The sequence below is a fragment of the Dipteris shenzhenensis genome, chromosome 29 (assembly GCF_047967505.1).
Source record: "Dipteris shenzhenensis isolate YYH24624 ecotype China chromosome 29, Dip_SZ_1.0, whole genome shotgun sequence".
Taxonomy (NCBI): domain Eukaryota; kingdom Viridiplantae; phylum Streptophyta; class Polypodiopsida; order Gleicheniales; family Dipteridaceae; genus Dipteris; species Dipteris shenzhenensis.
In genome coordinates, this window is record NC_141624.1 from 26,879,059 (window position 1) to 26,904,777 (window position 25,719).

The window sequence follows — 25,719 nt, forward strand, 5'->3', positions numbered from 1 at the left end:
TCAACTTGAAGCAACTCTTCTTTTATCTAGGCATCAATGACACTTAGAATTGGAGATCTATCAAGACCCATTTCATAAATGAGTGTGTCTCTTTAGGAAGTTCAAATGTGACAAGCCACCAAATGTGCCTTTTTGATTTTGCACTAAAATCTTTTGCAACCTCCTTATCTTTGGCATGTCTAAGGGCTTTGTTCATTAAAGTAATACTAACCCTCTCTAATTTGTGGCCTTTTTATAACTTCACATTCATCCAATTTGATAACAAACATGAACGTGCCTTCACAATCTGAAAAGTTAAAAAATTTACACCACTATAAAAGACCTTTTTAAAATTACGTCTCACAGTAAAAATGCAACTTACCCATGCTTTCATACTGTAAAACTTTACCATTGCAGCTTGGCTGCATACATCTAGAAAGGCATTATTACGTTGCATGTACTTAAAAGTCCTTGGTCCTTGCTTTGTCACTTTGGTAGTTTCTCCACCTTTCATTTTTCTCAGTTGCCTTTCATCTTAATTGTGCCTTCTAGCGTCATGCTTTCTAAAATGTGTATAAATCCACCCAACAATATTTATTTTTTTCCAAGGATTTCTAACATGTACTAGTCTTGGCAATAAAGGATTCATTACACCTTGTTCTTGAAGTGCATTAACAAAGACATTATATATAGCTAAGTACCCTTGCAGATATGCATGGACAACTTCCCAATGGATCTACAAGATTCTCTAGATCACCTACAACCTCTTGTAATATTGTATGTCATAATGCACGTCGATGGGGATCTCTAAGAATAGAAATGAATTCTTTCATCTTTATTGCACTCTTTATGCATAAAGTTTGTCGGATGAATCTCTTCCAATAACCTCCTTCATAAAATTTCTACAAAAACCATGACAACATTAAAAAAATAAATAGCTACATTATCTACAAGTAGCACTTCATAATAACTAAGCATATATACAGTGTAGCTTGCACCTATGCTTCCTTGCTCTACCACCATATGCCAAGCTCTCCATTGGATCCACAGGCTTGATCCTATGCTTTTAGCTTGGAGGGGTTCTTTTTATTTTTTCTAATCTCCCAGTAAATGTGGCAAGCTGTTGTTGGAGATACCAAGTCTCTTTCAACAATTTATTCTTATCTCATCAATTCATCTTGTGATTGTCTCTTCTGACCTTGCTCTTGCAAGTTTAGAATCGTTAAGTCTTTTTTGTTCTTAGGTGAGTTGTTCATGGTATCCTTAAGTAGTTTAATCTCTTCTTCCATCCTCCATAGGTGAACTTTGGCAAATTGTGCTTTAGCATTGGAATGGCTGATGCGTTTGCAATAGCCAAGTAAGCCTTGAAGACCATCTCCTACGTATTGAATCAAACTTGTCACATTTTCAAACACAGGAGGAGCACCTATTAAAGGATTCATTGGATAAAGTCCACCAACACTCCAAAAGCCAACGTGCCTTGCTCCTTGTTGTTGTAGTTGATCTAGTGTCCCTTTGTCAACATGAATCCTCGTCCACTCAGTGACTTTGGTGGCTAGAGGCTTCTAATGCCCATTCCACTCAATATTTTCTCCCTCTTTTACAATGTTGTCCCACCGTGATCCCCAAATGTCACGGTCTTTTTCCCTCACTCCTCGAATTCTCACTACTTAGATGCTCTTTCTTATTTTACAAATTTCTTACTTTTCTTTCTTGGATCTATTATTTTGGGTTTTTTTGAAAGGGTGGGAACTTCCTATTCTTGTAAATTGGATATGTATAGTTCCGTTTTTACAACATATTTAGACTTAAATGCTGTACGCTTCCATGTTTTCCTATGCCCATGTATGATGCATGGTTTAGAACCAGGAAATATGGTTTCTTCATTATGCAAATGGTACCCAATAGGCAAGATACTTTGCACAGGCCTAAAACTAGGTTCAGATACTATTTTCATGGCTAAAATACCCTCAAAATACCACCAAGGCAAACTTCTTACTTTATAATTTGGCCATACTTGTAATTTTCTTTAGGGCCATATACGGCCACAATCACTATAATGTGATGTGCATTATTCAATACTTTTTTACTGTAGTACAATAAGTATGATTAATGCATTGTGGTTGTACAGGGTGACACTTTCATGTGGAATGCTACATATGTATGTCCGTTTTGTTTCTTGTGTACATCGTTATTTGTAATTGTGTTTGCCACTTTGTATTCATGGGATGTTGCATCCTTGATCTTATCACAATCAAAGTCAAATACCAAATAATCCTTCGTTGATCTCATCATTGCCTTTGATACAATCATAGGGTTATTTGCATTAATTGGCCATGGCATTAATGAGTCATAGTGTACTCTGGTGCAACTTCAATGTGCAAGGTGCTTTTTCGCAGCTTGTTGGTGTGATATTCCAATGGAGCCATGAGAGGAGATCAAACATAGGTTCCAAGACCAGAAGTCAAGGAAGCAAAGATTTTAGATTAGAGAAGTGTAGAATAGGATCAATGGAAGCAAGTTTGGGATCACAACAAAACAAAATGGTAATAAGAAATTGGATTTAGATTAGTACAATGTAGAATAGGATCAATGGAAGCAAGTTTCAGATCACAACAAAACAAAATGGTAAGAAGAAATTGGATTTAGGGGTTGAAAAATGTTTACAGTGAGAAAGAGAATGATTTAGAGGTTGGGAGGTGATTATGGTGAGGAGGAGTAGGATTTAGTTGTTAGAAAGTGATTTGGGGGAAGGGTTGGAAGGGTTATGGGACATTTTTGGCACTTTTGGAAAAAGTAAATATTTTGGGGAGACGGTACACGCAAGTCACCACAAGTCACTTTTTGGTATGGGGATGGGGACCACCACAAAGGTGTAAAGAGAGTCAACTTTGAGGAAGTAGGGGGACTATTGGAACATGGGGGAGATAGATGCATTGTGGCAAGAGGAGTAAGAACACAAAAGATGTAGCAATGGGTGTTCTATTCATTGTGAGAGGGAAGTCCCTCTTTTATAGAAATGGAGAGAGGGTGTCCTAAATCAATGGCACCTCTCCTACATCAATGGAGGTAACTCCTAAATCATAGGAACTCCACGATCATAGGTACCACCCCATGTGGGGGTCTTTGCATTACATCATCACTTGTGTCATGGTCTATGGCACTAAGTGTGCCTCTTCTACACACACACACACACACAACCATATGACTGCTAGTGGATGCACACATACACCTAGGAAGCCCTTGATCACACACATCCCAACATACCCCCCCTCAAGGGTTTGCCTCATGCTATGTCAAGGATACATCTAGTCACATAGTTTCTCATGCCATCTCCTAGTGGTCAAGGATAAATCTACGGCTAGGATCTCATGTTAGCAAAGGTGCCCCAAGGTCAAGGTTTACAAAAATGGGATAGACCCCCTCAAAATGGTTATCTCCCTTGCATGTAAAAGGATGAATCTTAGGCCGTTGTGTGGACCTAGTTTCTCATGTCTTCAAGAGGTACCATGTGAGCAAACACACATCACATGGCCTACATCATATGGTGACCAGAGGTGATTTACAAAGACTATATGGACTAAAGCAAAACCATAACATTCTTTTTAGAGTACTAATCTAGGCAGAGAACCTCAAAATCGACCATGACCAAGTGATGACCAAAGTTTAAAATAATGGACTCTAGAAAGCCCAATCTGCATCTACCACAAAATTTGATTCTTCATTTGCTGATGGAGTTCTTCCTTCAGCCAGATTTGCTTTGTTGTTGATGTAGCTCTTCTTCACATGATATGATTCATTCTTTTTGGAGATGTAGTGGGAGTTATTCCTCTCCTCTTCTTGGGCTTGTCTCTTGGAGAGCAACTGTACAAAAAACCTTTTTTAGGTGGCAATACTCCATAGTACTCCACAGAAGGGACAAATCTTTTTCTTGGTGTTCACCTTGATGAAATATTCACCATCACAGGGCTTTACTCTCATTCTAGGCTTCTTTAAGAATGCTTTCCTTGAGATACATAATCAATGTTAGAGGAACAATATGATGAAGGCATATTGGGAAGGTCTTACCACTAATGTGGCATTGTCTAGTCCCTTACAAAGAAGTCTCCTTCTCCACAAGTATAACTGGTTGGAGAGAATTAGATACCCCAAACTCTTAGCATAAAGGAAATGCAATCCCTATTGCTTCAAAAAATAGCTTTCAAGCATATTCAATCCAAAATATATCATAAATGCATCATGAGCATTTACCAAAACTGTCAAACCACAGGACATTGCTCCAAAGATAATACTGAAAAATGCCTTAGATCACTTCCAATGGTCAAACATCCAAAAGACCAATGATAACTGAGATAATAACGAAACTTTCTAGCACTTAACCATATTCAATGGTTCATATAAGAAGCAGATATCACTGTTACCCCCAAATTGAACAGTCTGAAGTTGAAGGGTTTAATTGAAGCTGAAGATAAAAGTTTTGAGAGGGATTTCAAAGGCAAATGGAAGCCCTTATTGATGGCTACTTCCAGCAGAGAGGAATGGTGAAATTTTGTGTTGTCATCGTGGAGAGATGCGCCTATTTCGACTAGTTTTTTGACATTTTTTCTTATTTCAGCAAGAATTGGTGCTCAAATTTCATCAACACCAAGCTCATAGTGTTGCCCAACTATGACTAAGAGGGTTTTGCAAAATTGTCTCCCAATAGGAGGAATTTTGAGCTAGATTGGTGAGCAAAGAATGAAGCGGCACGGCTACTCATAGTAAAATACCATCAATCCCAACAATAAAGAGGTGTGCCCTAGCATGGGAAAGCTGGAGCCAAAAGCATTTTCAAAGTTAACGGTTGGATCTAGAGAAATTGATTGTGCAAGATTCAGGCAGAATTGGGAAAAATGGGAGAGATATGGAAGAAAGTTGAAGAAGATGAGCATTACATCATCATCTATGTCATGGTTTAAGGTACTAAGTGTGCCTCTTCTACACACACACACACACAAAGCATATGACTGCTAGTGGATGCACACATGCACCTAGCAAGCCCTTGATCACACACATCCCAAAAAGGACCTCCAAGCGGGGGAGGGAGGTGTACTTTTCGGACCCCCAAGGGCCTAGGGAGATGTACCTTTTTGTCCCCATATGGGGGTGATGGGGCCCTCCATAAGCCTTGTTAGTTCTTAATCCATTTTGTTAATCCATTCCTTATTAGGCCCCTTTTTAAGTCCCAAATTCCCTAATGCCATTGGGCACTCAATGAAGGGTCCAACTTTTGCATAAACTTACCCCAAGATGGTATAGAAGAGATGAGGTGAGTACAAGTGAGGACAAGGTTTTGTCCAAGTGACAGAACCATACTAATGCACTAACTGTGGTTAGGGGGAAAAACCTCCTAGTGAGGGAAAAGTGCCCCTAACTCACTTATGGATTACATTGGCCACTACCTAGAATATGCCAATAATTCTAACACCCCCCTGCAGTGCCAATGTGATGTACAAGGAAGTGATCAATCACCAAAAGGACATAAGTTCAGGGCACTGCGATATGCCTTAAACTTCTCATGTGGAAGTGCTTTGGTGAAGATGTCTGCAACATTGTCATGTGTTGACACATAGATCATACTGATCTCCCCTGCATGCATCTTCTCTCTGACATAATGATAATGAACCTCAATGTGCTTCATGCAAGCATGAAACACAGGATTATTTGCCACTGCTATAGCACTTTGACTATCAGTGAGGATTGGAGAAGGACCCTCCAATAAGAGATGAAGATCAACAAACAAATGACACAGCCAAACACATTCAACGGTCACTCTGTGAAAGCTACCTTGTACTCAACTTCACATGAAGAAGTAGCCATAGTAGTTTGTTTCTTGCTCAGCCAAGAAATGCAAGCTTCGCTAAAAAAGAAACAATTACCACTAGTGGATTGCCTGGTGTCATAGTCTCCAGCCCAATCTAATTCACTGTAAGCATGCATCTGCAAGTCACCCCCCCTGGGAACACTAAGCCATAAGACTTTGTGCCTTGCAAATAATGGAAGATGCATTTTATAGCTTGCCAATGTGTTATCTTTGGGTTGTGCATATACCTGCTCACCCGAGATACTGCATACCGAATATCAGGCCTTGTATTGCACAAATAAATGAGGCATCCAATAGTCTGGCTTTAAATTGTGGCATCCACTAATTCACCTGCATCATACATAGTAAGCTTCATCAACCCCAGCTCCTCAACCCCAGCTCCATGGGAGTGACTATAGGCTTACAATCATGCATGTTGAACCTATCCAAGAGCTTCTGCACATACTTGGATTGAGACATAACGATGCCACACTTGTCTTGTATAAACTGGATCTCCAAATAAAAATTTAACATGCCCAAATCTGTCATGTCAAATTTAGCTTTCAACTTAGCTTTGAAATTTGCAATTATTTTCTCATTTGACCCTGTGAGCAGCATGTCATCTACATAAAGAATGATGACCAAAACATCCCCCCCATCCTTCTTGATGTAGAGGGTGCTTTCTGTGGGACTATTATGTAACCCCTTACTTGCCAGGAATGCATCAATCTTGGCATACCATGCACGTGGGGCTTGTTTTTCAGCCCATATAAAGCTTTGTTAAGCTTGCAAACCAGAAGTGCATTGCCAAAAAGTTCAAACCTTGCATGTTGAACCTATCCAAGAGCTTTTGCACATACTTGGATTGAGACATAACAATGCCACACTTGTCTTGTATGAAATGGATCCCCAAATAGAAATTTAACATGCCCAAATTTGTCATGTCAAATTCAGCTTTCAATTCAGCCTTGAAATCTACAATTATTTCCTCATTTGACCCTATGATGAGCAGCATGTCATCTACATAAAGAATGATGCCCAAAGTATCCCCCCCATCCTTCTTGATGTCAAGGGTGCTTTCCGTGGGACTATTGTGTAACCCCTTACTAGCCAGGAAGGCATCAATCTTGGCATACCATGCATGTGGGGCTTGTTTCAGCCCATATAGAGCTTTATTAAGTTGCAAACTTGAAGTGCATTGCTTTAACGTTCAAAGCCAAGAGGTTTTCCTGCAAGTCCCCATTAATGAAAGCTATTTTTATGTCCAATTGATGGACATTCCAATCAAAATTTGCAACCATAGCAATAACTGACCTGATGGTGGTCATCTGAGATGTAGGAGCAAAAGTCTCCTCATAATCTATGCACTTTTTTTGAGCATAGCCTTTGGCAATTAGCCATGCCTTGTACCTTTTACTGGGCCCATCTCACTTCCTTTTCACTTTGAAAACTTATTTGGTACCAATGGCATGCTTTCTTGGTGGCAAATTCACAACATCCCAAGTCTGATTTTTCTCAATGGACTGCAATTCATTGTGCATGGCATTCATCCACCAATGCACATTATCCTTGGCTTCTTCAAAAGAGTCAAGTTATTCTTCATCAAGAAGAGTACCTGCATAAGTTGTCTCAATAGAAAGAGCCCCCCCTACGTTCCTTACTGCACTCTACGAACGAGTCCTACCAGGCAAAGGTGCCTCAAGTCTACTCTCCCCGAGAGTCTGTAGCAACCAATTCAGAACTGTTTTGGCTGCATGTATCTCTTGAATCTCTTGCCTGACAACATCATCCACTGTCTGTGGAGGAATAAAATCAACATGTGGCTAAATCAGGGCATGTGGACTGGATGGAGGTTGCTATAAATTCTGATTTTCAGCATGAGCATCAATTGGGGAACCAAAAGCTATAGGAAGTATTTCCTCAAAAACATCATCTAAAGAAGCTGGAATAATAAATTCAGCATGTGTATGAGCTAAGTTCTCTGAAAAAATAACATCTCTACTCTAAATGTCTTGTGTGAGGTAGGATTGTAGAGACGATAGCCTTTGCTTTGTGCACTATACCCAACAAAGATACACTTACGTGCCTTATCTGACAACTTATGTCAAAACTCAATAGGCACATGGGCATATGCAACACAACCAAAAACTCTGAAGTGATCCACTGAAGGCTTTCTCCCATGCCAAGCCTCATAGGGAGTGATTGTCTTCAAAGCCTTTGTGGGAGCTTGATTCAAAACATAATTGGCACCAATAAGAACTTCGAGCGAAAATCTTTGAGGCAACTTCTTACTAGTGAGCATGCATCTATCCATCTCCATGAGAGTGCAATTTCTCCGCTCAGCTTTGCCATTTTTCTGAGGTGTAAGCCTCACTGTAAGCTAACGTGTGATGCCTTTCTCCTTCAAAAATGCCTCAAATTCATGAGACATATACTCCCCCCTCTGTCAATGCGAAGTGTCTGCAACTTGAGTCTCGTCTCATTTTCAACCATGGCCACAAAGTGTTTGAAATGCATAAACACATCTGATTTTTTCTTCAGGCCATAGACCCAAGTATAATTTGTGTAATCATCTATGAATGTAACATAATAGAGATAACCACCAAAATCACATGTCCTCATGGGACCACAGACATCACTGTGATGAGCTATAATTTACGAGTAGCTCTTACCATCCTTTTTAAAGGGAAATCTATGCATCTTACCAAGGATGCATCCCTCACATGCATGAGGAGGAGGTGACTCCAAAGGAGGCAATGCATCAACCATAGCATGATTCTGAAGTGTCATCAAGCTGCCATAGCTCATGTGCCCATATCTGGCATGCCATAATTTTGTGTTTCGTATGGCAGCAATGGGAGTGCTCACTAAAAGTGCAAGATCGGATATTTTCTCATAAATGTTAAGCTGAAAAGGACCCTGATACAAAGTACCAGACAACATCAAAGCATAATAATTGTCTTTGTCTTGGATTGTACACTTAGCATCATCAAATATGACCTAAAATGCAAGTCGACAAAAGCTCAATGAAAGCACCACTATAGGTGGATACCCAAGAAATTGCTCGAGGCTCAAGGATTTTATTAGGGCCACAACCTCATATGGGTGCCTAAGGTATGCAAGTCTCCTATTGGTGCCACACAACCCTCTACATCATCCATGGCAAAGGACGTAGTAGTACTAGAAGTACTTGCTTCTAAACATGAGGTAGACACACAAGAACCTACTTATAGGACCTCAATGCGGCCAAGATACAACCCCACGAAACACCCTTGTATCCTTGCATAATCATGCTACAAGAATTAGCTACATGAATAGCTATGGTAGTTACACAAGAACCTCTTCCTAAGAAGGGGATAGCAACAAAGAACCTACTGCACTCAAAGAGATGGGTGAGGCTCGTTGGGTTATGAATTTCCCCCCATCAAACTCTGCCTCTCGACTTCTGCTTCGACATCGGCAATAAACACAGAAGAGCCATAAGAATGTGTTGTCATTTTTTCGAGATTGTCTCTTTCCCATGGCTTCTGCAGAAGGATCAGGGTATTTTCAATATGCAATGTTTTGAGGCTTTTTTTCACCCATAGATATATCGGTGTCATCATTTGTAGTATAAGTGTATCTTAGGACCTTGGGTCGTATTCCGATGAGAAACGTAGGATTAAGTATGGTAAGCAACACATATTGCATGCATGTGTGAAAGTAGCATACATCATCATGATTGGGGTAAGAAGGCTTTCGCCTTCATTGGGAGTTGAAGGGTTTAGGAGGAGTTTAATGGTTAGAGGGAGCTTCAGGGTTTAGAAGGAGGTTCCAAGGTTTAGAAGGAGTTCAGGGTTTAGAAGGAGGATCCAACATTCAGGCTAGAGTACATGGTGGAGGACTCGTCTCCCTTGTAGATCATGGAGGTCAAGGGTTGAGGGACTAAGGGTTTAGGGGGAGCATAGGAGTGGGAGAGGAAGAAGGTGTAAGAGGAGGGGGGAGGAGGAGATGGAGGAGAAGGGAGGAGGGGAGGGTGGAGAAGGCAGGAGGAGAAGGAGAAGGGAGGAGGAGGAGGAGGAGGGAGGAGAAGGGAGGAGAAGGGAGGAGGGAGGAGAAGGAAGGAGGAGGGAGGAGAAGGGAGAAGGAGGAGGGAGGAGGAGAGGGAGAGGAGGGGTTGCAAGGTTGGAGGAGAGGGGAGGAGGAGTTGCAAGGTTAGGACATGCTTTTGGACGTGGAGTGCAAGGAAGCATGGACACTTGGAGACAATTGCTTGGAATACCAAAGTAGAACTCAACACAATGCCCCAAAGAGTGTGGGATTCATTCCATTATGGGGTATTTATACAAGTTGGAGAGCTTCTCTCTCTGCATGTAGGAATTGTAAGACATTCTCTCTCTACATATAGAACTTGCATATAGAAGTTGCATGTAGGAGTTGCATGTAGGAATTGCAAGTTGTTGCATGTTGCATGTTGCATGTAGGACTTGCATGTAGAACATGCATGTAGGACTTGCATGTAGAGCATGCATGTAGGACTTTCATGTAAAAGTTGCAATAAGGACTTGCATGTAGAACATGCATGTAGGAGTTGCATGTAGGAGTTGCATGTAGGGCTTGAATGTAGAACATGCATGTAGGAATCGCATGTAGAACTTGCATGTATAACATGCATGTTGGATTCCTAAGAGAGATTTTATTCCTAGCCTTATCCAAGTACAAGTGGAGCTTTGCCGCTACTCTACACACATATTCTGTGCTACCTAAGTCAATTTTCACATAGAGACAACAACTGCAGCATAGGATATATGGATTGCAAGGGTGGTCTTCTAAGGCGGATAGATTAATGAGTTTTAATAGGGGAGTAGCCATCGTGAAGACTAAGGAATTGTCTAATACTCAATTTCAAACCATAAAATTGTATACAATGGGGTGGTAAAAGAGGGTTAGGATATCCATATCATCCTCATGGAATTAAGCCATGGATATTAATGGATGGGCTTGGGTAGTGGTGTGGTAGAAAACCTCTTTGTGGTCATGCAAAGTGAGTGTATTGTCAAAAGAATGTCATGGGAGAGGACGGTGGTGGAGATGGTGTGCAAAAAGTAGTGAAAGATGTCCTGGATTGTGTATGAAGTGAAGCAAAGGGTGGAACCACGGGATGATGCCTCAAGCAGCCTTTTATAGAGTTGACCGCATTCTTTTTGTGGAGGGGTTGATGCTGGACTACATTCAAATTTTAGATCCATTTGTAGTGAAACTATTTGCTACTACTGTCGTTGGATTGTCACATGAAACCATTTAATGATCTGGCCTACACTGCTACACTCTAGCTTCCAAGGCCTTCTTCTCCTCTTGGACATGGGCATGTTGCTCTTGATTTTTGGAGTCGCTTACTTACTATAATGCCTTGTAGTCCATCTAGAGGGTGTCATTTTAGGAGCGCTCCATTGCTAGGACTGCTTGCATTTATTGCAGCTCTTACTCTAACTTCTTGTCGAATTCAATGGCATGGAGTCCATTGGCCTACACTACCAGACGTCAACTTTCTTTTTTTATAGTACCACCTCTATTTGTTGGAGCTTGGTATTAGTCTAGAAGAGCACAAGATTTTAGCCCATGGAAGGTTCTTGTTGCCTCTGCAGGATGTTTCATGCGATATACTGTTAAGCCCGTTATGAACTCCATGAAGACCATCTCTTTCTATCAAGCCTGGTTGTCTTTCATCTTGAGACCTTACTGCCACGGTAAAAGTGTAGTCACTAAAGGTGCAAGACTCCATAGCCTACTGATATAGATTGGGGCGAAATGGGGGTTAGAGAGGCTATTGTCCTAGACCAAGTGCTAACTGTCATGGATATGCCAGGCGGTTGGGCTCCTAGGTCATATCCATTATCTCCTTCCCTACTCGAATGGGCCATTTTAGCCAGTGCTCTCTACGAAGCCATTTAGCATTGTCGAGTGCTTTCTTTTGAGCTTCCTCTGCATGGATCCTTTCCAAATCCTTTTGTTGTTGAATGAGGTCCGAGTGCTGCCTTTCGGCTTCTTATTCTTCTCTGAGTCGTTGGGCCTCTGCCTCTTCCTGCAGTATTTTTGTTGCTTCTTCATCTTGCTGCTTCTTCTTGGGCTTGTTGGCTATGTTCCTCCCTCCTACATTTGGGCTAGGGATTTGTTGGTGTGGATCTTGTGGAGGGGGTTGTGAGCAGATTAACTTTCCTTACTGCATCACCATACCCTTTTGGAACAAGGTCATTGGACAAGTGATGGTTGATGGGCATGAGGAACATGGAGTTGCCGATCTTGTCTCCATGTGTGCAGATGCCAATTATCTCTTGATAGAAAAAGTCCACCCAGTTCGTCTCTTTGCGTTTGTGGAGGCGGGCTAGAAAGTTGGACAACACCACATAGTGATGCTCCATAAGCTAGATTTATGCAATAGAGTGAGAGCCCGAATTGCTTTGGCCAATGCCATGTTCTAGATGAGGTTGATAGGGGTGCCACCCCTATGCACCTTCGAATGTTAGTTCACAACTATGGCCAATCATTCCTCCATGGTACACAGCTTTGAAAATGGTTGGGAGATAATAGGGAGATTGAAGGCACGTTAAATTGTGTCTACCATGAATTGGTAGTAGCGATACTCCCCATCTGCATGCATCTAGCTAGTTGTGCTGATGGCCTGATTATATCTGTCAATGAAATCCATTGCCTGGCAGAGATTGAGGTGGCATGGAGATCTACTAGCAACCTTTCCTAGATGAATGGTACTACCTTAGGGTCTTGGAGAGTCTGATAGGAAGTAGCGTTGTGGTAGTACAACTTGTACTCCTTCACATTATGCTTGTACTGTGAATAAATGATGACCCCCTGGAGCTGCTCTAGCCACTCTTGTCCGAGGGAGGAGAGCCGTGTGACCTGGACTACATGTTTGAAGAAGTTTTGCATGTCTTCAGTGTCTAGGATATGACACTATTACAAGTGGTAGACTATTAAGCCGAGGATTCCACCGGCTTAGCCTATTGTCCAGAGGGTTAATGTTCCATTTGGTTGGGGAGTGAAATGGAGATAGTGCATGAAGAAGAAGGAGTATCAGAGTGGGGAAAAGCTGAATAAGCTTCGTTAGTGAGTTCTTTGATAGTGGAGAAGAGGTCGTGGGCATTGACAGAATGCGAGAAGGTGGTGGATATGAAGAGGGAATGTTAGTGGGAATGATTTGGGATTGTTTGGATGCTGTGAAAATTTGTTAAAAAATTTGGCAGAATTTCGGTACAGTGCCAAGTGCGATCCTGCAGAATGAGGCTAGATGTTTATAAAGAGGATCTAGTAAAGCAACGGGCCAATTTTAGCATTAGTGCAACAAGAGCAGTGTTGTTAAAGCAGTGACAATTGGCATTAGCAGTGGATTAAAGTTGTGACTCAGCATTAATAAAGGAGCGGCTCAGCATTATTATAGAAATGATTGGCATTAGTATGATAGCATGTCACTGTGTTAGGAGTCGAGACGTTAGCATTAAAGCAACGAGTGGCATTAATATAGTAACGATTGACATTAATTTTAGGACAATGGGTTGTGGGTCATTACGTTAGCTATATAGTAGCGATTGAGTCAGTTGGCACATTATCAGCCTTGTTGCGTTATCCCTAGAGCAACGATTGACATTAATTTTAGCGCAATGGGTTGTGGGTCATTACGTTAGCTATATAGTAGCGATTGAGTCAGTTGGCACATTATTAGCCTTGTTGCGTTATCCAACTGAGGAATCTAGCTAACGGACTGACTAACTTGGACTTCACCTATGTGTGCAAGTGCATGTGAAGTGATGTGGATGATGTAGCGGTGCAAATTGAAAGTATTATGATGTGACTCTAGCTGCGCTCTAATTTGGTGAGTAGAGTGTAGGTGGATGCATGGACCCTAGTCACCTAGTTGGGGTGGACTGGACCTTGTGGAGCCATGGCGAGGACCCCTTTTACTGAAAGCTGAAGTGGACTTCACCATAGTACCCTATTTTCACCTTCGATGCCATCTCCCTATTCTCATCTAGAAGAGTGCATGAATGATGGACTATAACGAGTGGTAGTGAATTGCTTTCGAGAGGTAGTGAATTGTTTGTTGCCAAACATTTCAATGCATTTCTTTCAAAGGGGGCACTAATACCAGGAGCATTGAGTTGCTTTAAAACAGGCACATGACAATGCCGAAGTTTTGTAGGTCTTATCCTTTGCTATAAGTAGGGTGCACGGCTCGCGATTACGTGCAGCTAATAACCGGTTGGTTGCAACAGATGGCTGTTGCACATGAAAATGGAAGCCCAAAATTTAAATGAGTGGTGTGGTGTAGGACGTAGCCCAGAGATGGCGAGAACAAGCTCCAACGAGCCGAAAGCCTGGCGTTTAGGATTGTGTTTAGGATTCGCATCGGTTTCCTAACAGCGCCAGAAGAATATCGCTTCGCTTTGCTTCGAAAGAATACTGAAGGATTCGCATCGGTTTCCTAACTATCGCTTCGAAATATTGCTTCGCTTCGCGGTCAGATTAACACGTATGATCTTGTTCGTGATTGATCACGGATGGGCATCTTGAGGTCCAACTTCGCTGAAGAATGTGATGCCCCGAAAATGATCGTTGGATAGAAAGTTTAGCCTCTGTGAAAGAATCGTCGACTCCTTTTCGCGCCGTTAAGACAAGGAATGGCTCTCCTCGAAAAGGAGCAATTGAAAAAGCAATTGAGTGGAGTGGCTGTACGGGTTTATGTTTCCATTATCAACCAGCTACCAACTAGACTCTGGAATGTGGATGCTGGAGCGTGCTTCTTGAGATCTGCCTCTTCTTTTACGAGCCAATGTTTTCCATCAGTTTCATCAGCATTACTCCTCTCGAATTCCAATGGACCTGTCACCCCGCCCAACGCTCAATCGATGGCAGGCCTAGCCTTTAGAGAAACGATTTTATCAGATTTTGCAGGCCTTGTCATTATTAGACGGTAGGAGAAGACGTGGGTATGGGTAACACCAGAAACCGCATAACCCTTGTAATAGTGAGGAGAACACCTTGTAATGACTCATGATGGAAATAGTAATATTGCTCGTTCATGCAAATGTGAAGTAAACTAACACGTTTTGATAGTTTTCATTTTAGATATGGATTTGAAGATACTACTCATTCTAACTATTACTAGTAAAATATAGTAATTATAAATCTTTAATTTTTTTCTTGATATTTTAGTCTTTCAATTATATAAATTTGAAAGTTACTTCTCTTTTTATTCATTTATATTAAATGTACACCCTTATTGAATGAAATGCATGGAGGCGTCATTCAAGTTACTATATGCATGAAGGCATCTTGTTCAAAGATTACCATTATTCTAAACAAATAAACACATCTTGTTCAATAAAGACTTGCAGTTAAACAACCACCTTGGATGCTAATAGTGACATCCATTTGCATTTGACACTTACAGAGATGAACTTGCTTCTTCTCTTCTCTCCCATAATCCCTCTCAGTGGCTCTTTCAACACTTCTCTTTGCTCCATTCTCTTCGGTCTCCAACACATCTATGCCATTTCTTCTTTTGCCTCCCTGCTTCCGGACCCTTTGTGTAGCTAGCTTTTCTCTTGTTCTTTGGTTGGTGTCGTCTGGTGCTACATCTTGGCTCTAGCATTTGAATCATGCCTTTCTCAGTTTTCATTCGCTTTGGAGAACACGAATCATTGACCATTCGTTTTGACACTCCTTTCCTGGAGGTTTCATTGGTGGAGCTTAAGGAACACTTTCACATTGAGAACGAGGACATTGAGCTGCATCAAGAAATCGGAATAGATGAGCTTGCCATTGTACTTCCAGTGGTAAACTTAAAGGATGGTTAGAAAGGGTTCAAGATTAGTGGTAGCCAACAATCAACCTTAAGAGTTCACATGCCCTATAAAAGAGGTTCTCATGGTGACTTTATGAATCATGAACTAAATAGTGTGGTTTCATTGATAGAGAGGATGCCTTTGAATAGTTCTCTTCATGTTGCGCTCAAATCTGCAGTTTGAGTGGAGAAGGTTACTGAGCTTCCTCTAACTTACGATGGATATATTGTCTTCGAACTTCCACCTATGCCTAAGGGTTCACCAATGTCTGGAATGGAATAGAATGCTGATGGTCATGTTTGGACAAAATATTCCACATGTTCGCAAGACTGCTTCAATGGTGTTGTGAGAATGAGTAGATGTTCAGGTTATTTGAGATGTTGTAATTTGGATTGTCCTTTCCTTGAACGAATGGGAGTTTTAAATGATACACAATGGAAAGGAAAGCTTAGGAGACCTCCTCTACCTGGTCCCATTGATCTAGCCTTGGGGTCACTTGTGTGCAAGCATTGTGATGCAATACCAGAGTGTGTTTACCTATGCAGTGCTATTATATATTATTGCTTTTCCCATGAACGAGTGAAGACAACGAGATGCGCAGTGCATGTGGGTTTCCATGACCATCCAGTTGAAAAAGGTAGAAGTCGAGCAAAGGAAATACAAGTAGATGATCTCATTTCAATGCGTGCAAGGTTGAATGGAAATTCCTCTTGCAAAAATATCGAGGTGTCTGTGGCACAAGACCTTGTGATGGAGATGATGCTAGCAAAGGATGGGGTTGTTGTGGAGCCCCTAGATGATCAAAAGTTCGAAGAAGTGCTTGAAACCATTACACCAATGACCCAGAGAAGGAGGCTTCAGAGAGTGGTGCAGAGCGCAAGAAGTGAGGCTAGAGGAGGGGATGGTGGAATGGATTCAATACTTGATTTAAAGAGGAGATGCAAATATCCATACCTACAAAGTATCCTATTTCCTGAACAATTGCAAGATGAACAACAACCACATATCTTCAAAATGTCGACCATTGGTCCAGGATCAGGAGTTGATCTAGTGAATCGCATGCAGCCTGGTGGGAGCTTGGGATCACAATGGGTTCATTTTGACCATGTGCATCGAGTGAGGGGATGGTCAACAATGGGTGCTCATGTGTATGACCCATTCATAAGGGAACTATTAACTATAGCAATATGTGAATTCAAGGTGGAGGATAACCATGCTCAAGTTCGATTCTGGGAGCTACTGAACAATACAATGGAGAAGAATGGTTTTAAAAAACCTGAATTCCATGGATTCATGGCAGATGGAGCAGGAGCAAATTGGCTGGCTGTCCGCACTGTTTACAATGGGGGACCGGAAAATGTGATGGATGGTAGAGAAAGAACTTGTGTTTTCCATTGGGAGATGAGCATGGTTGAGCACACCAGATGATGCATTAAGCCACAATTTCAGGAGGAGCATAAACTTCTATGTCGGAAGTGGAGAGAGGCAACAACTTCAACTTCTGCAGACCAATGCAAACAAACATTGAATTTGTATTGGTCCCCAATTCATGTGAAGGAGGGTGAGCTACCAACATTGCATACGTGGCTTGCTTGGTGGGATGTTAGAGTCAACCAGTGGGGGGGAATGTTCTTGCAGCAAGAAGAGCACTTTGGATTTGTTCCTACAGTGAACCTTTCAGAGACAAAACATTCTAGCATGAGAGCAGCACATGGATATGCAAAACACATAACATTGTATGATGCTTGTGCAACAGATCTTACAATGAGTGTCCTTCAGAGTGCCCACTACAATGCCTTTATGAATGGAAAGACACTTGGGTACAGGACCAAATTTGGATGCTCTCCCGCGAAGAATACTTGATGGTAGTGGGTCTGGTAAAGGGGACAGAAATAGGCTTGTGGATTTATCACACAATGTGATTGAAGAGGGTGGGATACAATCTCCTGAGATGAATAGGCCAATAACAGAACCGGTGAGCATAAGAAGAAAGAGGGGTTCAAAATGTTCAACATCAGTCCATGCAAATGATAGTCATCGACCAGAATACATGACAGTGACAACAAGGAGAGTGATAGGAAAAAGAAGACAAATTGATTTTAAAAGTCCATCACAGGACGTGGTTTGTAGAGAGATAGATATTCATGAAGCCAATTGGGCGATCAGGAGAACTGAACCACATAGCGTTGTCACATGCTTTGGCTACTTGGCAGAGAGTCGGAGACGATGTGGGGCACTAATCAATGCACTTGGTAGAAGTGCAAGTTATGGTGTGCCAGCCCCTTGTTTTAAGGGAAGAAGGCAACATTCTCATGGAGTGACAGAGCAGTTTGTATGGTTTTGTAATACTTCTGTCACCCATACATGGAATGTGGATAAATCCATTCAAGGTGTTCCTAGGGTCTCTCCAGGTGTATGGAAGGTTGCAAGTGGGACATCAATGACTGTAGATGAGAGGGGTGCCCTTGTAAGTGCAGGGTTCGTATTTAATAGTGATGATTCTATTGGTGTGATGGGACCTCCTTATGCACAGCAGATCCATACACCTAGCCATGTGCGCCCTTCTCATCGTGATGGAAAGCTTGTTTCATGGAGAAGTAAGTTGAATAAATATTTCAACGAAAGGATACACAAGGCAGTTACAGAAAATGGGGAGGTGGTGAGAGAGAACATCATTATTCCACATGAGGTGCATGTATTCCATGTTCGTACAACAGGATCAATGTCTAAGGGGCTAACATATAGTGTCTTGATTTCAGAGTTTCCACGTTGCACATGCCTTGATTTCACAGAAAGGGAAGCAAGAAAAAGTCCCTACATGCCTTGCAAGCACATATACTTCGTGTTTATTGTTGTCTTGGGCTTAACTGAAATGGTGCATCAGTTTATGCATCAGGCTGCATTGACAAAAGTTGAATTGTTTCAAGCTCTGGGTGGTAGAAGAAACCCATCAAGTATGTAGTGTATGGCTTGGATGCCCTTTTTTTGCAATTCCTTCAGATTCGGATTATATATGTAGGTGTGCTTCCTTGCATGATGCTGCACTAAGTTGTATTTTTTGAAGGTGGAAGAAACCCATGAAGCATTTAGTAGGCAGCCTAGATGTCCCTTTTTTATATTTCCTTTGGAAGCGGATGATATACATAGGTGTGCTTCCATGTTTTGGCAATGCACAAAAAAACATTTTGTACAATCATTCCAAGGGTTGGAAGATATTTTGAAGCATCAAAATTTTCTATCAATTTTTTTTTGTATGACATATGCTTTTTGTGCTATGGAGTTAATAACTTTTAGAAAAAAGGTGACTTCTGACAACATGAAGAGCAGTTAATGTAATATGTTACTATTCTCATTATTGAAAGCATTCAATGTTTTATTTTATCATTACTTTTTCACAGCAAAGGAAACATGATTTGAACATGTACTTCTGGAAACATGCTAGCCAAGATGCAGGCGAGTGGTTAAGCTTTCTTGGAGCATAAATTGTGGTAATTGGCTGTCCTGGATAAATATGATGTGTTTGTTATTAAACAGATAACACCTTGCATTGTTGTTTGTCCACGCTCGCTTATTTGGCCTCGCTCGCTTTTTGGTAATCCTCCATCTTGTGCAAGGTCAAAAGGTGTGGGATTGGTGCTCAGGCACTCCAAAGTGATATGGCAAAATCTTAGACAAGATCTCTGCACAGTGTTGGGGCTATCACTAGGTAATGCTGGATAGTGCTTGCTGTGCCTATCGGTGTCATCATTCCCCAATCACAAATGCCCAGATACACTTCCTTGGGTGACTTGGAGAAATGTAGCATAATGTTTTGTGCATGCAAATCATTATGTAGGACATTATGTTGGTGCATGTAATGAATAGTGTGAGCAAGTGCACTTAAAATATCAAATACATGCTGACAGACCCGTGGAGCTCTAGCAGGTATTTCTGCATCATCTCTGTGTCCCACCGGAGATGGTTGATTTTCGTCATGTCTGAGGTAGTTCAGCCATCTTTCCAAATTATTTCCATTCCAAAATGGAAATATTATCATTGGATTATCATCATGGACTAGACTTATAGCTCAGATGATGCTCGGATGTACGACATCACCCAGGCATGTGGCTTCCTCCAAGACTATGGCCTTCAATGTATCGGTAGGCACGGCAAGCTTTAGCACCTTACATGCATAAATTGTGTGTAGATCAAATGGAGCAACAAGAAGATTGCACATGCTGATAGTTTCATGTGTTCTTGTGCCCACAGTTGCACTAGGTGTGGATCGAACGTCATGTCACTGAAGCAGTATGGGTTGCATGGGTCTTGCCCCACTGGTGCACGTTCACACAAGCCATGTGATGTGGGTGGTGCTTGTGTAGGCGATAATGAAGGAGACAAAAATTGGTTAGCTTGTGCAGATAGATTGTGCATTCTTGGTGCACGCGAGTATGAAGAAGATGGAATTTGGTTAGCGTGTGCGATAGGAGGCACAAATGGAAATGCAAAAGAAGTTGCAAAATGTGGGTGTGCATGTGATGGGAGACATGGACCAAGTGGAGGAACTTCTTGTGGGTATGGAAGAACTTGGGGAAAAGGGATACGAGGGAAGATAGGATGTGGTGGATGCATTGGTGCATATGCATGGCATGGCTGCAGTGGTGATTGTGGTTGCAGTGGATGCAATGCAGCTTGTGACTATGGTGGATGCATTGATGCTTGTGGCTACAATTGTTCTTGGGGGCGTGGGTGTATTGATGGAAAGAGAGGATGAGGCAGCTCCTTTGCCTTTGAAACCTTGCCACGCATTCTTAATGTACGTGACCATGGCTTCTACAGTGGGACCTTCCCACTTCATGTCACAGGAGGTGATGTCTCGATCTATTTGACCAAGGCATCATCGACTCTCCAAGGTGGAGTGGTGCATGAATTGATCTATAGACTCTACTAGAAATACATCTCGATATCGTTCATACAAGGTCCTCACTCCATGCTCTACCATTGTACTAGCCAAATTTTGTACACTGCTTTCACCATTGTTGAAATCTCTCTCAATGATGTCCTAATCGACATTCAGTAAGAAGTGTACATTCTTATTTTTTATCACCTTCCTCTGAGTCTTATTGAGATCAGGATGCTAAAACTTCCTCTTCTCACCAGCGTGAGCCATGTACTATGCAATAAGGTGCAAAGAATTCAGTGCCAGGTGCGATAAAAAACTAACTAAGCCATGACAATTAACAATGCAAGAAGTTTCAAAAATGACCTGGGTATAACCTCTCAACTCAAGCTCAACTCATGTAATAGACTAGAGAAAATCAAAAGACAAAAAACAAGTGTGTAACCTTGACTAACCGTGGTCTTCACATCTAACACTAGGCTTCAACTGCAACACACAACTATCAAGGGACAATTGAGTGCTAGACTAAGTGTCTATGAGCACATCGCATGATATCAAACTTAGACTGCATCACACAACTCTCAAGAGAGAGATGAATGCCATAATAACTGTGCTTGAAAACATCTCTAAACTTAGATTGCAACACACAATTCTCAAGAGAGAGATGAGTGCCAAAACAAGCATCTATGAAAACATCACTAAGCTTAGACTACAACACACAACTCTCTTAAGAGAGATGAGTGCCATCCCAAGAGTTCCTACAAACAAACATGTCTATACAAACTGAGATTGCAATACACAACTCTCTTAAGAGAGATGAGTGTCAGCCTTAGATAAAAAACAATTATTTATATAAAAATTGAAGCTGCAACACAAACTCTCATAGGAGAGATGAGTGATTGTCTCAAACATAAATCAAAACAAACATTAAAAAGACTACAATACAAAAAAAACATTAATTAACAAAAACAGACTACAACACACAACTCTCGCAAGAGACACGAGTGCCAGTATAGACACTAAAATACAATACAAAACAAACATTAATTAATATAAAAAGACTACAACATACAACTCTTGTAAGAGGAGTGCTAGCCCAAAACACAATAAAACAAACATTAATTAATAACAAAATACTGCAACACATATCTCTCACAAGAGAGATGAGCATTAGTCTTGCAAACTAGGGTGAACAAGGTACACATGAAAGGTGGGTGAGCTAGTAGGTACCGTAAGCAAGTAGGAGGTAGCAGGGTTGGCAAGCAAGTAGTTGAGGTGGCAAGGAAGGCAGGTGGTTGTATTTGTACAAATACCAAAAATGAGAGTGGTTGTTTTTTTATACTACTTTTATTCATACGAATAAACTTTGTTATTCGTACAAATAAAGTTCTTCGTACAAGTAGCTTATTCGTACGAATAAAATGGGAAAAACCGTTTGAAACGTTTTAAATCGTAAAAAATGCAAATTTAAGGGTTTTTTTTCGAATAAAAAAAAATTGTACAAATTAATGCAACTTAGATTCTGGCCTACTATACTCGCCCCTTGTATGTCATTGATTCTCACATAACAACTTTTGAAAGCTATGTTGGATCAATTCTATGAGTCATGTACTTCCATGATATCTTTTCTAGTGAGGTGGAATCTCTGTAGCTTGCCTTTCCACCTACATCAGCAACATCCTCAACCATGCAAAAGGAAGTAATGGCGTCATACCGCGTGTCATGGTCAGGAGTTGTCTCCTGGTGAACTGCTAGTCTTCTTCATCATGGGGGTGTTGGTCAACCTCCTCTTGGCTTTCTTCTTCATAGGGCCCCTCAACATCGGAGAAGAGCATGGGCTTTAGGATTTTGTTCCATTGAGTGGTACCCATATCTTTGGCTCCCTCCTCCTCGAGAAGCTATTGTTGCATATCCATGGTGCCATGTTGTGAAGTGGAGGGTTGTGACGTGGGGCCTATGCCTATGTGTGTGTCTGTGATGGTGGAGCTAGAACCTATTCCAGGTGCGGTGTCAGGTTGTGACAGCGGTGGCGATGGTGGGGAGTAGTTGAAGAGATTCCAAGCTACATCCATATCCTCTAGTTGTATGTCTATTGGGTACGCCACATGAGAATCATCAACTTGGCTTATGACATTTTTGAATCATATTCTAAAGGGCTTGGAGGATATTATTGTGCAAAACTATTATACCTGTAAGGGGATGTTGTTCGCTACAGCCTGGAACAAGCAGTAAAAAATGTATTCTTCATCACCTCGACCAAACTCTTGCATCCATGTTCCCTTTTCCTCTATGTCCCTCGAGCATCGCCATGCCTCATGTCTAGCATCATGCCTCAAATTCTTTTCTAGTTAATAGAATTGGTGTGGCTGCTAGGATCAAAATCTCCACGGCTAGTGGTATAAAATTCGTTACTCCTACAGCTGGGTGTAGTCCTGCAGCACCTTTCATGTGCGGTTCTTTGCTTCTGTGCCTCCAATCTATGTATCTTCTACTCGCAGTTATTTGTCTCTGCGGCTGTAGAACTTCTCAGTTTCTGCACCTTCAGCCTGTAGTTCCTGTGTATCTTCTGGGTTCTTGTGCATCTTCTGTGCGGCGCCACGCGTCTTCTAGTCGACTGCACCCACAAAACTGCTCCTGCACATCTGCAACACCCGCACGCCCCCTGATTGTAGCTAGTGCATCTGTGCATCACGGACAGATTGTGAATCACGACTATTTTCTGAGTTCCTATGTCTTTTGGTGCATCTGCGTGTTGCAGATAGATCGTGATTGTTTTCCTGGGTTCCTGCATCTTCTGGTGCACCTGTGCATCGCGGACAGACTTTTCGAGCTCCTGTAAAAGATCTCGTGCCTTTATCCTCTTCCTCTATTTCTCTTTCTCTTTCTCTTTCTTTTCTCCTCTCCTCTCTTTTTATCAAGGAGTGGGAATTGAACCCAAGACCTCCCCATTCACAAAAGGAAGACTTACCAATGGGCCAGCAAATAGGAAGTGATGAAAGTGTAATGATAATGCTTATATGGTGAAATATCATGAACTATAACTCTCTAACCGTAGGGAGTTCCTCTTGTTGTAAAAAGCAAAAGTACTTCATTTCATGTGCTCTATTCATATCTAATACTAGATCGTAGATTCTGAACTTTTTTAAGTTCACTCCTTGGACACACGCCACACGAGGAGGGTGAATATTGATGTCACTTCTCGACGAGTTCAAGGATTTGGTGCTCGGTCCTCTACTCATTATAGCTACCAATTGGCGAGATCTCTTTCTTGATCTTCATGTCGATCTTCAACAACTGATTGTACAATGCATTGTTCAAGGAGACATGGGTGGGATGATACACCGTGGATGATTTAAGGTGAAGAACTAGTGATACACTGGAGGACTTTGATTTCAATTCTACTCATTGTGCGGTGATCGAGCTACTTGCTACATTGGAGGTAATTAAACGGGTGACATTCTTCAAAGGGTGGGATGCTCCCCAAGCTTAGGGGGAGATTTGGCACATCTGCTTATTAATTCATGTGGATAAGCTCATCTTAAATGATTTCTTCTCGATCTCACTACAAAGGTTTCTAAGGCTCGGCTATGGTTGGTAATGTTTCGACCAAGGAATCTCTTTGTATCTAATCAACCCTTTGTGCCTCATTTTGAGCTTCAAGTTGTAATTCTTTTTTATCTAAAGATAAACTATCAACAAAGGATTGCAAGTTTATTTGGTGCTGAACGTCTTGCTCAAGTATTAAATTCTCCCCACCCTCTCCTTTTACCTATCTTGGACTCCCGAGAAACTTGGGATGTCTAGATTTTAGTCTTGGTGTGATGACATCTTGGCTCCTCCAATTTGACGGTGCATATAAACCTTCGACCAAGGCTGTTAGTGTGGGTGTGAAGCTCACTTCACTAGGGGGTGAGGTGTATTGTTATAGCAAGTCTGCACTAGCAAGTACTTGCAACCAAGCTGAGTACTCAGCACTCATTTTTGGGCTACAAAAGGCGCAAGAACATCGCATCAAGCAACTTGAGGTGCAAGGAGATTCTCAACTCGTGTGTGAACAAGTTAGTGGAAGGTGGAAGGTGCGGAGCAAAGGCTTGGTTCCATGACATCAACAAGCATTGGAACTTTGCCAACAATTTGAAAAGGTAAAAATTCAGCATATACCTCGAGCTCAAAATTTAGTTGCTGATTTCTTGGCATGAGAAGCTTGTACTTCAGTCACGCATGAAGTGAGTGGAAGCACCATCCCAACAAAGCCGCAAGCCATGAATGAGTATGATCATTTATAAGGAATGCAAAGGCTGTGGTCATCATGAAACTAAGTGTTGGGCATATTTGATATCAGCTTACCGACTTTGGAAGATCATTAGAAAGGTCCTTAAGGACATTGCTCAAAAGAAGGATGCCAAACCGCACACCCCTTGAAGAAATAGCATGGTGACTATAAGAATTGGAAGAAGTTGAAGGTGATGTGCAAGCTCTCCAACTATTGACATTTGTCATGGCATTCTTATTTGCCTTGATGAACAACCTCATGCAATGCCGTGTCTCTAACCCTCGCTTGTAAAGATGGATGCGATATCATGAGGGTTGGTCCTTTTAAGATTGTCTATGAGCTATTCTATGCTAAAGATTCTTCTCGTGTAGTATTTCACAATACACCAATCACACCCTACCCTGCCTATGTGTGCTTTTTGGATGTATCTTCACCTGATTTTCAGTTGAAGCTACCTCTTTTCATTGTTTGCCAATAGATAAGCCTCATTTCGTCTCTCTCTTTTCCATTTTCCAAGCATGGCTGACATTCCCATGTTTTGTGGATGGGTTAAAGAAAATCCAAATGAGTATCTTGTGGCCTTCAAGTGCCGTTTTGTTTCTCTCAACTTTCTTACTGAAGATAGATGGATGTTGGTTCTTCCCACATTTCTAGAGGGTTTGGCTCATGTGTGGTATGAGAAGCAGGCCAAAGACATTTGCCAAAGTTGGCTAAGGTTGACAGTAGCGATGATTGAGTATTTCGACAAAGAAGAGGAGCTGGAGAATGTGTACTTGCTGGTGGCAAACTTGAAGTAGTCAGAAGGTGAGACGGCGCGTTGATATGTGGATCGAGTGGCCATGCTCTTGGACCATTTAATTGCCATGCAGGATGACAATGCCAGATTTTGAGCTGGAATGACTCAGCATGT

General features: G+C 41.6%; 1 pseudogene; it reads right to left on the minus strand.

The window, feature by feature from the left end:
- Positions 1 to 25,719, minus strand: part of LOC147882647 (synaptotagmin-5-like) — a 50,492-nt pseudogene that overhangs the window by 16,777 nt on the left and 7,996 nt on the right.